Genomic DNA, 12,535 nt, shown 5'->3' with positions numbered 1-12,535 from the left:
AAGTCGCTTGGGGTATGTCTCTATCCGTTTTGCACATCGAGAGAGCTTCCATGGACGTCCTCCCAGAATCTGGCGCGCACCCAGGAACATCTGTGACTGCCGGGTCTGGAAGACCCGATGCATCACGGTAAACGGCCACTGACAGCGGGCGTTTACCACGTGATCCCTCCGTTAACCACTTAAGGACTAGCCTCGTTTTGGATTTTAGGTGTTTACATGTTTAAAACAGGTTTTTTTCTAAAACCTTAGAGAATAAAATGGCGGTCATTGAAATACTTTTTTTTTTGCACCGTATTTGCGCAGCGGTCTCATAAGCGCACTTTTTTTGGAAAAAAAATCACTTTTTTGAATAAAAAAACTAAGACAACAGTAAAGTTAGCCCAATTTTTTTTTTATATTGTAAAATATAATGTTACGCCAAGTAAATTCATACCCAACATGTCACGCTTCAAAATTGCGCCCGCTCGTGGAATGGCGTCAAACTTTTACCCTTAAAAATCTCCATAGGCGACGTTTAAAAAATTCTAAGGTTGCATGTTTTGGGCTACAGAGGAGGTCTAGAGCTTGAATTATTGCTCTCGCTCTACCGGTCGCGGCGATACCTCACGTGTGGTTTGACCACCGTTTTCATATGCGGGCGCTACTCACGTATGCGTTCGCTTCTGCGCATGAGCTCGTCGGGACAAAAATTTTTTGTTTTAATTTTCTTATTAATTTTACTTTATTATATTTATTTTTGCACCGTTAAAAAAAAAAAAAAAAAATTGGATCACTTTTATTCCTATTACAAGGAATGTAAACATCCCTTGTAATAGAAAAAAGCATGACAGGTCCTCTTAAATGAGATTTGGGGTCAAAAAGTCCGCAGATCTCATATTTGGACTAAAGTGCAAAAAAAAAAAAAAAAAAAAAAGTGTCGTCTGAAAAAAGACAAAAAAAAAAAAATGCCTTTAAGACATATGGGCGGAGCTGACATCATGACGTTGCTTCCGCCTTCCTATGGTATGGAGACGGGTGGCGGCCATCTTAGCCTCACTCGTCTCCATACCTCAGCAGTGAGAGGTCCCGGTCTCCTCCGCCGCTACCGACGGCTCCGGTAAGCTGCGGAGGGTGTCACTTCTCCCGCCGCCGATAACGGTGATCTAGCAGTGAACGCGCCGCAGAGACCACCATTATCGTACACAGAACCGGCTCCTGTAAAGATGGATACCTCGGTTGTGGCAGCAGCTGCTGCAGTTACCGAGATATCCATCTTCAAAGTGCCGATGTATATGTACAGGAGCCGGTCGGTAAGTGGTTAAATGATGGAGCGATCACTTGTAAACAAACTGGCGTCATGTCATGATGCCGGTTCCTCCCTCCCCTCTCTGTACCGATCTGTACAGTGCGAGGGGAGAGATTGTTTGCAGCAGCGCTGTGGGCTGGATCTGTAGTGCCCATAGCGCTGCTCAGTGGCAATACTCTGCAACAAATTTTAACAGAAACAAAGAATTTTTTTTTTACCGAATTTTCAGTCTTTTTTGATTGATATAAAACAACCCAGCAGTGATTAAATATCACCAAAAGAAAGCTGTATTTGTGTGAAAAAAAGGACAAACAAATGGGTACAGTGTTGCACGACTGAGTAATTGTCATTCAGTGTGAGCACCAAAAGCTGAAAATTGGTCTGGTTAGGAGGGGGGTTTAAGTGCCCAGTGGTCAAGTGGTTAAGGGAAGGATGAAATACAACTTCTATAAGCCAAATCTGTAGGAGATATAGAGCACCCACCACCTGGAGGTAAGTATTGCACTTACCAAGATTGAAAGCTCTAATAAGAGGCAAACATGTATAGGTCATTCTGGGCTGGATGAATCTTTCAGTGTACAGGTTACTCTCCACCAGTCTGGGTCCAAAGGAGACCTAGTACCGCTAATATAAAGCAGTGCCATGCCACAACAAACAGGACAAAAGCCACTTATAGAATCGCCGCTGCCTATCTCGGCAGCAGTGTATGATGTCTACAGGCTCCAACTCTGACACTTACCCTATATCTGTAAGGACTTTGCATATATTAATTCCTTACAAGTTGCCTCACAACATATCACTGGAGACTTCGATAGTGACTTTATGTAGAAAAGCACATGTAATCCCAAGTGCATTAAATGCAGGCGAAAAGCATTGGGAAATATGTTTGTTTATACTTGCCAGATCAATTTCTCAAGCGTTAAAATGCACGAGACTTAAAAAGAAAATTAAAAGGTCAGAATCACAGCTGTGATTTTCAACTGGATTTAAAGATTTTAAAAAGACAGGACATTATGGCACAAAACCATTTTATTCTATTAAAAATTATGAGGTATGGTCCAAGCTATTTTGTTTTCCAAAACCGATAAGTGTCTGAATTCTACTTTTGCAGAAAGATGTTCACAGGGGTTCCAGGAACAGCAATAGTCTTTATGTACATGTGTGTTATAATAAAACAGGGTTTACCTTCAACATCTTAACATCTCTTTACCACTCACACAGTGGATTACATTATTAAAATGTAGAAATTAGGAACAATCTATGAATTATTTGAATCATGGTATGGAGGGTTTGCCAAAAACAGTTTTGACCACTGCCTTTCTTAAAGTTAGATTTTTTAAAAGATATTTTAGGCATGAATGGTCTGCAAATATGCATCACCACTGTTTTTGGGCATGTTGAGAACAATTCAGAGATTGTGCAGAATAATTGAATCATATAAAAAGGTGTCAAATTACAATAAATATAGCTATAGTCAAATCAATTCATCAAGGTCTTTGAAATTTACATATGACAGCTGCTTGGTCCCCATGACTGCAGGAAATAGAAAAGCCAATCTTTGTTGCCAAACTAAAGGCAGAAAGGGAAGCAACAACCGAATGGGTGATGTAGGATCAGATTCCATATATTCTGAATTCTGCATATTTAAACAGTGAAGACACAGCTAGCAGAGTCATAATCATCTTTAAAAACTGAATAGAGTTACAAAGACATTGCAGCTTTATTCCATAAGGCAAGCTGCTTTGTACAATATGCTTTAAATCACTGCAGTATTTTTTGTACATGTAAGTGCTGTAACAGTCGCTTTGTGCCCACAGCAGCTGCACCTCCACAGAGAGCCATAGGCACATTCCTGCATCCGTCCATATTGTACTTGTATGATATTCTGCACGCATATAAGTGATGAAGAGTCAACAATTCCCCTTGCACGAGAAAGCAACAAGAAGTCATCAAGTTCTCATGTCCTCAATCTATATTCTTATATATGTAATCAGGGTTTATAACTCATTCATGAAAGCTTTGGATCTTAAATGAGCCTATATGGTTTTATATTTCTGAACAATTCCATTTTAACCCAGTAGAGCACACAATCCTCTTTCAAAACAGTCCAGTTACCTTGGAAGTTACGTCAATCACCAAGCACAAGCCTCATATTGAAAGTAATTAAGGCCAGTACTTGAAATGACCACATTCATGGAACAGATGCATACACACATATACACTAAGCATCAGACGACATTTTCTAACATGCGTAATAAATGCATACAATTCATTTTCGTAATGTTCTGTCAATGATCCCCAAGTTGTAACTACAATAATTTTAAACTTCATGTACACTAATGCCTCATGACAAAAGTGATAAAACATTTCTATATACTTTGCTACATACTAGGGTTTACTAAAACTGGAGGGTGCACAATCTGGTACAGTTCTGCATAGAAACCGATCAGCTTCCAGGTTTTCTTTTGCAACGCTTAACTGAACAAGCCGAAATTGGAAGCTGACTGGCTACCATGCACAGGAATTGGCACTCCAGTTTTCGTGTTGTCAAAATCTGGGAAGTGAGGGAATGAGTTAGCCAGTACAAAACCGCAAATTTGGGTGCAACGCTCCTCTAAATGGGAGACAAAATTATATATATGTGGGCGTATGTGTATAATCTATTTTTGATTTTGACAATTTTAGACGCTGTACACATTTATCAGTTTACTACTATGTGTACTATTGACCAGCATGCAGGTCAGTTAATTTAGAGGTATGTTTGAAGGATACATGTAGGACTGGCATTAAGAACCATGCTCCCCCATGCCCTCCTTATCAATTTCCAAAAGAAAATATGCAGCCTTTGGTTAAACACAGCTACGTGACCTCAGCCAGCATGCTTTTCAATTTACAGCATATGCTCCCTTTGTCTTCACAGGTTCAAAGAGATTTTCTGTCTCTCTGAAAGTGGCAAGTTACACAGGAACCCATTACAGCCCAGGAGGCTGCATGGTGCAAGCACTAATCTGAATGTTAGGTTAGCCGTCCAATGTGTGTGGCTTTATATAAAAGAAATAAAAATAAAATAAAAAAAATAAACATGCTCTTGCAAGCACTATGTAGATTTACATCTACATACATTTATTTACATCTCCTTTAAGAGTAGAGCAGAGTGCAAGATCAATTCAAGCATGTACATGGCAGTTGCATCATTAGTGGTCAACTAATGAGAAAAGCGCTGAATTTGCATCTCTAGAGTATGGCAAGCAAAGAGGTAAATTTGTCATAAATGTGCACCATGCATACAAAGTACTCCCGCAGACCCATGGCGGCTTACTTCTACTACAATGCAACTCCAAAAGTTGTTTTGAAGCTTCAGAAATCTACAGCCTTCATTAAAATACCCAGTGATTCCGTTCTGAATTTCCTTTGTCCAAGTTATTCCTCTTACGGGATGACAACTGTTTCTCAAGTGTGTTTTGCAATGAACCTCTGATGGAGACTATAACGCTGCATTCACACACATTGTGCACATTATCAAAGTGATTGTAAAAAAAACACCTTTTAAAACAATCCCATCACTTTAAAATAGAAACGAAATGCCAAGCGTATAGATATAAAAACACATTAAAAATAAGACCGGGGGGGGGGGGGTGAGCAGCAGTACACTGGGCTTCCCAGTGAATGGTTGTGCAGCAGGGGGCGTCAGGACAAGACTGATCAATTGGAGGAGAGTACACAGAGTTCCCAGCATAGCTTGAGAACTGACCACGGTGTGTTCTCCTGCTTAGGCCTCATGCACACGAGACGCCGGTGCAAACTCTGCTGAATACGTTTTTAAAAGCTGAAACCGGCGTCTAGAAGCGTCTGCAGAGCAGAGAATGGCATTTTGCGACCCAACTTTGGGGCCCCGTATCTCGAGGCCACTTGGTGCTAGGAACCTCAAATTTGGTGTGCTAGCACAGTGGAACTAGCTCTACAACATATCCCAATTTGGAGTTCCTAGCACCGAGATACAGGGCCCCAAAGTCGGGTCGCAAAATGTCAAGCACTTCTGCAGCAGAGAATGACATTTTGTGGACCCCCAAATTTGGATATGTTATAGTGTTAGTCCAACTGTGTTTGCACACAAAATTTGGGGTTCCTAGCGCCAAAAGGCCCAGAGAGATGGGGCCCCAAAGTCTGGTTGTAAAAAACACTTATAAAAACGCAAACGGGACTAAACGCGGTACCGGCATTTAGCCGCGTTTGGCATCTGAAACGTGGAAAACTTTTGCGTCTGAACCCATTTTTTTTGCTTCTGGAAAAACGAGGTTAAAACGCAACTGCCTAAAAACGCCAAAAAACAAGACTGTGTACATGGACACATAGGATAACATTGAATGGGTTTAGGGGCAGTTGAAAAAAGTGTCCAACTGCCTCTGAACGCGAGTTTAACAGCGTCTCGTGTGTATGAGGCCTTAGTGTAGTCAATATTTAATAGGAAAGCAGAAGGACTGACAGCAACACCAGGTATTTCACACAAAGGAAGCAATACAAATAGAACAGGATACTTTTTCATACAATTATATGATACAGCAGGCACATATAAGGAATATGAAGTGTTGGGGCGATAAACACTAAGAATCCAGCCCAGAGCAATGTTCTGCCATCTGACAATTTAGTGTAAAGGTTGTAGACAGGAAGCGGCTGAAAAAAATGTAAGAGTACAGCAAAGGCAGTGTTTTATGGAAATAAATGGCATTTGGGACACAGTGCTTTACAAAATACATGTCATCCAGTCAGGGGTTAGCCTACCAGTCTTTAGATAATATGACATCAGTGTTCTCTTTGGGCTTTTTGTTTTTGAAAAAAATTTTACCTGGTAATTTTTCAAAAAAAAATAAAATAAGTTCTGCCCTAGAGTGGCTATACTCACTCCCCTGTATCTGTTGACAGAGCCATGTTGTCACTCAGGCTGCACTTCAAGCATTGGGTGCCCCCCACCCCAAATTGGCAGTTTACAGAAGGAGAACATTTGTGCTTTCAGTTTCAAAAAGTGGCAAACTGCATTTCTGGAAAACAGGTATTTCCTTTACTTGCTAAAATAAAAGTGAAAAATAAAAAACTGCAGCCACCACATCTAAGGACTTTTTTGCTCTTTAGTTTAGATATCATTTAACTGTGGACAAGGGCAAACCGCATCAGACAAACATTAGTACAAGAAAAGATTAAAGGTTTCTAGTTGGACACAAGATTATCTCACTGCTTTGCCATTTGAGAATACATAAAAAAGGTAGAGTTACAGTGACTGCCCAGACCAAACATTTGGTGTACTTTGAAGGAGCCCTGCACTGAAATTTAAATACATATATACTTCCTCATCCCCCCCCCACGTCCTGCTGACCTGGAACGGGCGACCTCCTGCTTAGAAATCCCTGCAGTTGAATCTCCAAAACGTACCTAGTCAGGAGGGACATTTCGGAGCATTCAAATTGGTCGGCGCTGAACCTGCGTAACCCATCCTGTCAGCGGGGAAGACGACGTGTGAATGCTGAGGGGATTTCTACGCCTCGGACCAGTGAGGTGGCTATAACTGGGCTCAGAACAGGAGATCTCCGCGCAACAGGTCAGCGGAACTGGGGGAGGGGGTCCGTGTAAGTTCATCTTACAGATTTTTCTGTAAAGGTGAACTTACAATTTAACCAGGAAAAACAACTGAAAGAGGTCATTGTCTATATGATATAGAGGATTTAAAGTATTAGAGCTAGGGTCAGAAAGTTAACTAGAAATTTCTGGGGTAGGTTAGCAAAGGCAGACTACATATCTCTCAGTATAAGGTTTCCTTAAAGTTCTCTTTTCACATGATAAAAAAAAAAAAAAAAAATTATAAACAGCATGCAAGTCAGAGAATGAACAAAAAAAAAAAAAAAAACCTATGTCAAGTTACAAAATCCATTGTCACTCACCAGTCATACATGATAAAATGCACTGCTACACAATAAAGTTTCATTTATTCTATTTTGGTTTGAAGGCTCAGTCTTATTTATGCATAAATAAAATTAAAGTTATTATACATTAAATAGTACAAATAACCCTTGAGAGAGTTAAAGGAAAGTATTATCTACTCAAACCGTATTACACTACATCAGGGGAAAAAAAATAAAAATTAAATTAAGATTTCTTTTTACCTGCCAGGCTATACAAAATTCCACAAACTACAAAATTATGACAGTTGCACGTGTTAAGCCCCACTCCCAAGGAATTTGCATTGCAGTGTAAACATGGCTTAGTTAAAACCATGTTTATTGCAAACTTGCAGTTTTTCATTACTGTATATATACACAGCATAAAATGGCCAAAAAAAAAAAAAAAAAAAAAAAGTTAAATGATATTCACAAATGCAAACACTGCAATGTGGGAATATTATCTTTTGGCAACTGTGGCAAAAGCAATACATGATTGCCCATGGGATATTCCTAAATTATGAATAAATGTCAATTTGCAAAAAAACAAAATGCTTACTACAGGAGATTTACATTTGAAGTCAACAATGGCACTTGACATTACCATGCATATAAACAGATATATAAAATGAAATTAAATAAGATGAGATGTCTGCACCAAGTATGCTGGAGCATACAAGAAGCTTTATATAGGGTAGAAGTGATGAGTGACTGACAATGCAAAGGCCCCACTTTAAAGTGGAATTCCAGGCACAAAAGAAACCTTGGCTATTTGTAGTTGCTTAAAGTGGATGTAAACCCAATTTTTTTTTTTTTTTTTAAGGCTTGCACAGTATCGGATTTCATATCATCTGTGCCCAGTCTTGCCACCAGCTCTGAGCAATCCACTTATCTTTTTCAGTGAGATAAAAAGGGACAGACAGAAATAGGAGTCCATTTCTCCCCCTTGCTGTGAGCTACAGGTGATTTACATATCTCATGCAGGAGCCTGAGAGAGACATTCTGTGGACTTCAGATCGCCTCCTCTTTTCTTCTCCGGCTCTCCCAGGATTGGCTGCTCCACACCTCAGCATGATTGGGCATGCTGAAGTCATGTGGTGACCTTTCTGGCTTTTGACTGGATGTTGGTGATCATTGCAGAAGTTCAGTGTAAGAAATACACAGGAGAAAATGCATGTTAACAAGGGGAGCATAGAGGTGTGCGGGGAGTCTACTGCCATCACGACTCCACCCACCGAGCTCCGGACAAGAGACCCACCCACAGAATCTGCAGTTTTTTGGGTCTCATAACAGAGGGGAGACATTTGACAGGCAAGGATACCTGCAGAAGGTTATAGATAACCACTATGGCAGTAGTTTAGAAAGGATGAGAGTGGATTTACATCCACTTTAATCTTCCTTGTTTAGTGCATTTCTAGTTTTTACCTGCCCCTTTTTCAAGTAACCACTCATTAAATATGTGAATCTGTAGCCAGCCACCATTTTCCTAGCCCCTGCAAAGAGACAATGACTTTTGGAACCCCAGGTAAGTGACATGGAGGCCCAGTGAATTTTGCACAGACCCTTTCTGTTGTGCCTGAAACTCTGCTTGAAGTGGACACAGTGGTATAAACAGTATAGGAAAGCATGTTCAGGGTTTTCTCAAGAAGCAGCTGCATTTTTTATGGTGATTGATCACATTTTCAGGAGTTCACAGGCTTTTCTAAAATGTTTAAACAAAATAACATACTGAGTGACTACAATAAATATGAAGGGGCCAATCAACAGTTAAAGACCAAGATGACTAAACCTTAATTGGATGAACACCAACCGGATGAATCATTCACTGGCCACGTATCTTTTCATAGTCCTATTAGCAAGATCTCCCAACTAGTGTACAGTCCTACCACCATTCCGTTAAATAAAGGATACCTATACTGAGGGAAACTTAAAGAGCGCAATTTCTGCTGTCCTGAAAATGACCGTTGCCTGCAGCCAATATACTACAGAGTGGGTCTGAATTAAGAATGCTTGATTTGAATAAGTTCAATAATAATTAAATAAGAATTTACTAAAACAAGGAGTGTCCAACCTTTTGACCTTCCTAGGCCACATTGGAAGAAGAGGTAATAAATGTCCAGTGTGCATGAGGCCTAAGGATAGCTGATGAGCAGAAAAAGTCAGGCAGATCACAAGTTTATGATTACGGATGTAGATAATGTACCTGAGTAATAACACTATTTTTTTAAAATATTTTTTATTATAGGACTAATAGGGCAACATAAAACTAGTGCATTATCACACGTCACTAACACGTCATAATCTGGTTGGATGGATGTAATAGCAATTCTCAAAGGTGCACATCATATTTTGGCTCTAAATTTTGCCCTTCTTGTGCTTCAGCCTTAAATATAGTTGCTCACAAATATAGGTGCTGCCGAAAACTGATGACATGAAGAAGGCGTGATTGCGAAGAGTGGGATATTTTTCTTTGAGACGATAAAAACGTATAAAAAGTCCAGTAAGTCCCTAGTCACACCAGTGCGATTTGTCATGCGTGTTCATAGTCTCTATTGTCCGCAATGGAAGCAGTCAAATCTGTGTGATACCAACTCCATTGGAGTCATAACGATTTTGTAAATAGTTTCTGCACTACTTTTTGCAAGCTTTTTGCAAGCTCAGGTGTGACTTGCATAGACATCTTTGCATGAAGTCACAGAGATGTCTCCCAAGTCATGCCTGAAGTCACACTAGAAACTTTGAAATCATGAGGCTTCATGTGAAGTCGGGTTCAGTGTGACTGAAGACTAAAGACACACCGTGAAATCTTTCATCGGCCGCATGTGTTTGCCAAGTGTAAAACACATTTTTACAACCCCATCCCCCCTATACAAAACACCCAGATAAAAAAAAACCAAACATTTTTAACCACTTGCCGACTGGCTCACGCCGATATACGTCGGCAGAATGGCACAGCTGCGCAAGACGTATGGGTACGTTGTTCCCTTTAGGAGCCGATGGAGACGCCCACAGCACAGTAGGGGACCTAATGCGCATGGCCGACGGGCACAAGAGCAAGCACACAAATCCCTGTTCTGTCAGCGGAAAGGAGACATATTGTTTGTTCCTAGGAAGTAGGAACAGCGATTTGTTTCCTCCCCCAGTCAGTCCTATCCCCATACAGTTAAAAAACACTAACTAGGGAACACATTTAACCCCTTGATCGCCCCCTAGTGTTAACACCTTCCCTACCAATGACGTTTACACAGTAATCAGTGCATTTTTATAGCACTGATCCCTGTATAAATGTCAATGATCCCAAAAATGTGTCAAAAGTGTCCGATCTGTCGGCCGCAATGTTGCAGTATTTTAAAAATTGCAGATCACCGCCATTACAAGTAAAAAATAAAAATGGCAGAAATCTTTCCCATAGTTTGTAGACGCAAACCAATCAATATACGCCTAATTCGATTTTTTTTTTACCAAAAATATGTAGAAGAGTATATATTGGTCTAAACTGATGAAGAAATGCGTTTTTTAAAAACATTTTTGGGGATATTTATTATAGCAGAAAGTAAAAAATTGTTTTTTTTTTTTTAAATTGTTGCTCTTTTTGGTTTATAGCGCAAAAAATAAAAACCAGAGGTGATCAAATGCCACCAAAAGAAAGCACTATTTGTGGGGGGAAAAAAAAAAAAAAAAGACACAAATTTTGTTGGGCACAGCGTCGCACGCCTGCGCAATTGTCAGTTAAAGCGACGCAGTGCCAAATTGTACAAAGTGCTCTGGTCAGGAAGGGGGTAAAATCTTCCAGGGCTGAAGCTGTAAAGTAAGTTTGCGATTTTGAATTGAGCCGCAGGCTGGTCAACCCTGTACTAAACCCAAAAAATGAGTAAGACAGTCATGAAACTAGTATTTTCATTTGGAAAGATGAGCAATGGCAGCCTACATATATTTCTATATGCAGTACACATTTCCTAAAAAGCAAGCCTGACAACAATTTTGAACTTTGTGCTGAGAGATGCAAAGCCTGCCACTAATGTCCTCAACATCTGAAAGGCTAGTTGCCCAGACTCCCTACAATGGAAAAAAAAAATACAAACACAATGATTCTAACGTCACAGTCTGCATGCATACACCAGAATCCATTCTGAAGCCAAAGGCTCAGTACATCTGCAAGGCCACCAATACTTACAGAAGGTCAGTAATGACTTTTCCAAAATTTCTCTTGAGCAGACACCAAAAAGGTTTTTGAAATGACCTTTCTTAGCCAGGAAACTGTTTTCTGGGCATAATATTATATAAATCTATAACAAACCACCCCACCAAGGATTTTTCATTATTTGTTGTATAATAAAAGTCAAATTGTATGATACAATTGTCTACAGATATACTTGTGATTTCAAACTGGTCATGGTGAACAAGCTCCTGCTTCAGAACATATTCTGAAAAGCAGTTATTGATCACAAAAACAAGTTGATTCCAAATGCTGTATAATGTTATAAGATTTGAAGCTCACGTGATGAAGTCCAGTTGACTACAAGTTATATTGACACGGTTTCTTAAAAAAAAAAAAAATTAAAAAAAATAAATAAAATTGGTTTATTCATAAAATATGTTTTATATAAGGAGCTAAATCCTCAGAGGTACAGTTAGAATCCCAATCTGGTCAAGCTGAGTTTTTATACCATTCTTACTACAATAGCGAGTGCGAGGCAACTACTACTTTAGAGTGCCCTCATTTTGTCAACAAATCATTTTTCCTCTATACCAGGGGTGCCCAACCTTTTGAGGAGCGAGGGCCACTTAAGCGACTTGGTAACTGGTCACGGAGCGGGCGGATCACAGGTTCGTGTCCACACTGCATATGCAGAGCAGACACGGACACAGCCCACTCTACTCTACAGGCCATTCGATCCACCCAGACGGAAGGGGACAGATCCCCTTCTGTTTTTTTTTTTTTAGCGGGTCGGATTGGAGGTAGGAGGGTCTAAATGGACACAAGTTTGTTTACATCTACCGCTCTATAGGAGGTAAATGGAAGGTCAGACAGATTGTGTGAAAGGGGCCTAAGGCTGTTTTCACATGGATGTGCTGCGGTTTACCCACACCGCAGGTGCAGTGCATCTGTGGCTTTTCTGTGGGTTAGCTGCACTTTGCCAAAGACTTCTACTATATCCTGCAGCTGTGGGTCACTTTCTAAAAGCGCACCAAACCCGCAGGCAATAACCGATGTCTATGGCTCAGTGCACTGCACCTGCGGATCAGTTTGAAAGTAGCCCAGTAACCACTGCAGAACAGATATGCCCAAATATACACCGATTTTAGCACTAAACTTATCTTA

The sequence above is a fragment of the Aquarana catesbeiana genome, linkage group LG04, assembly GCF_042186555.1.
Source record: "Aquarana catesbeiana isolate 2022-GZ linkage group LG04, ASM4218655v1, whole genome shotgun sequence".
Lineage (NCBI taxonomy): Eukaryota > Metazoa > Chordata > Amphibia > Anura > Ranidae > Aquarana > Aquarana catesbeiana.
Note: the sequence above shows the minus strand (reverse complement) of the source record.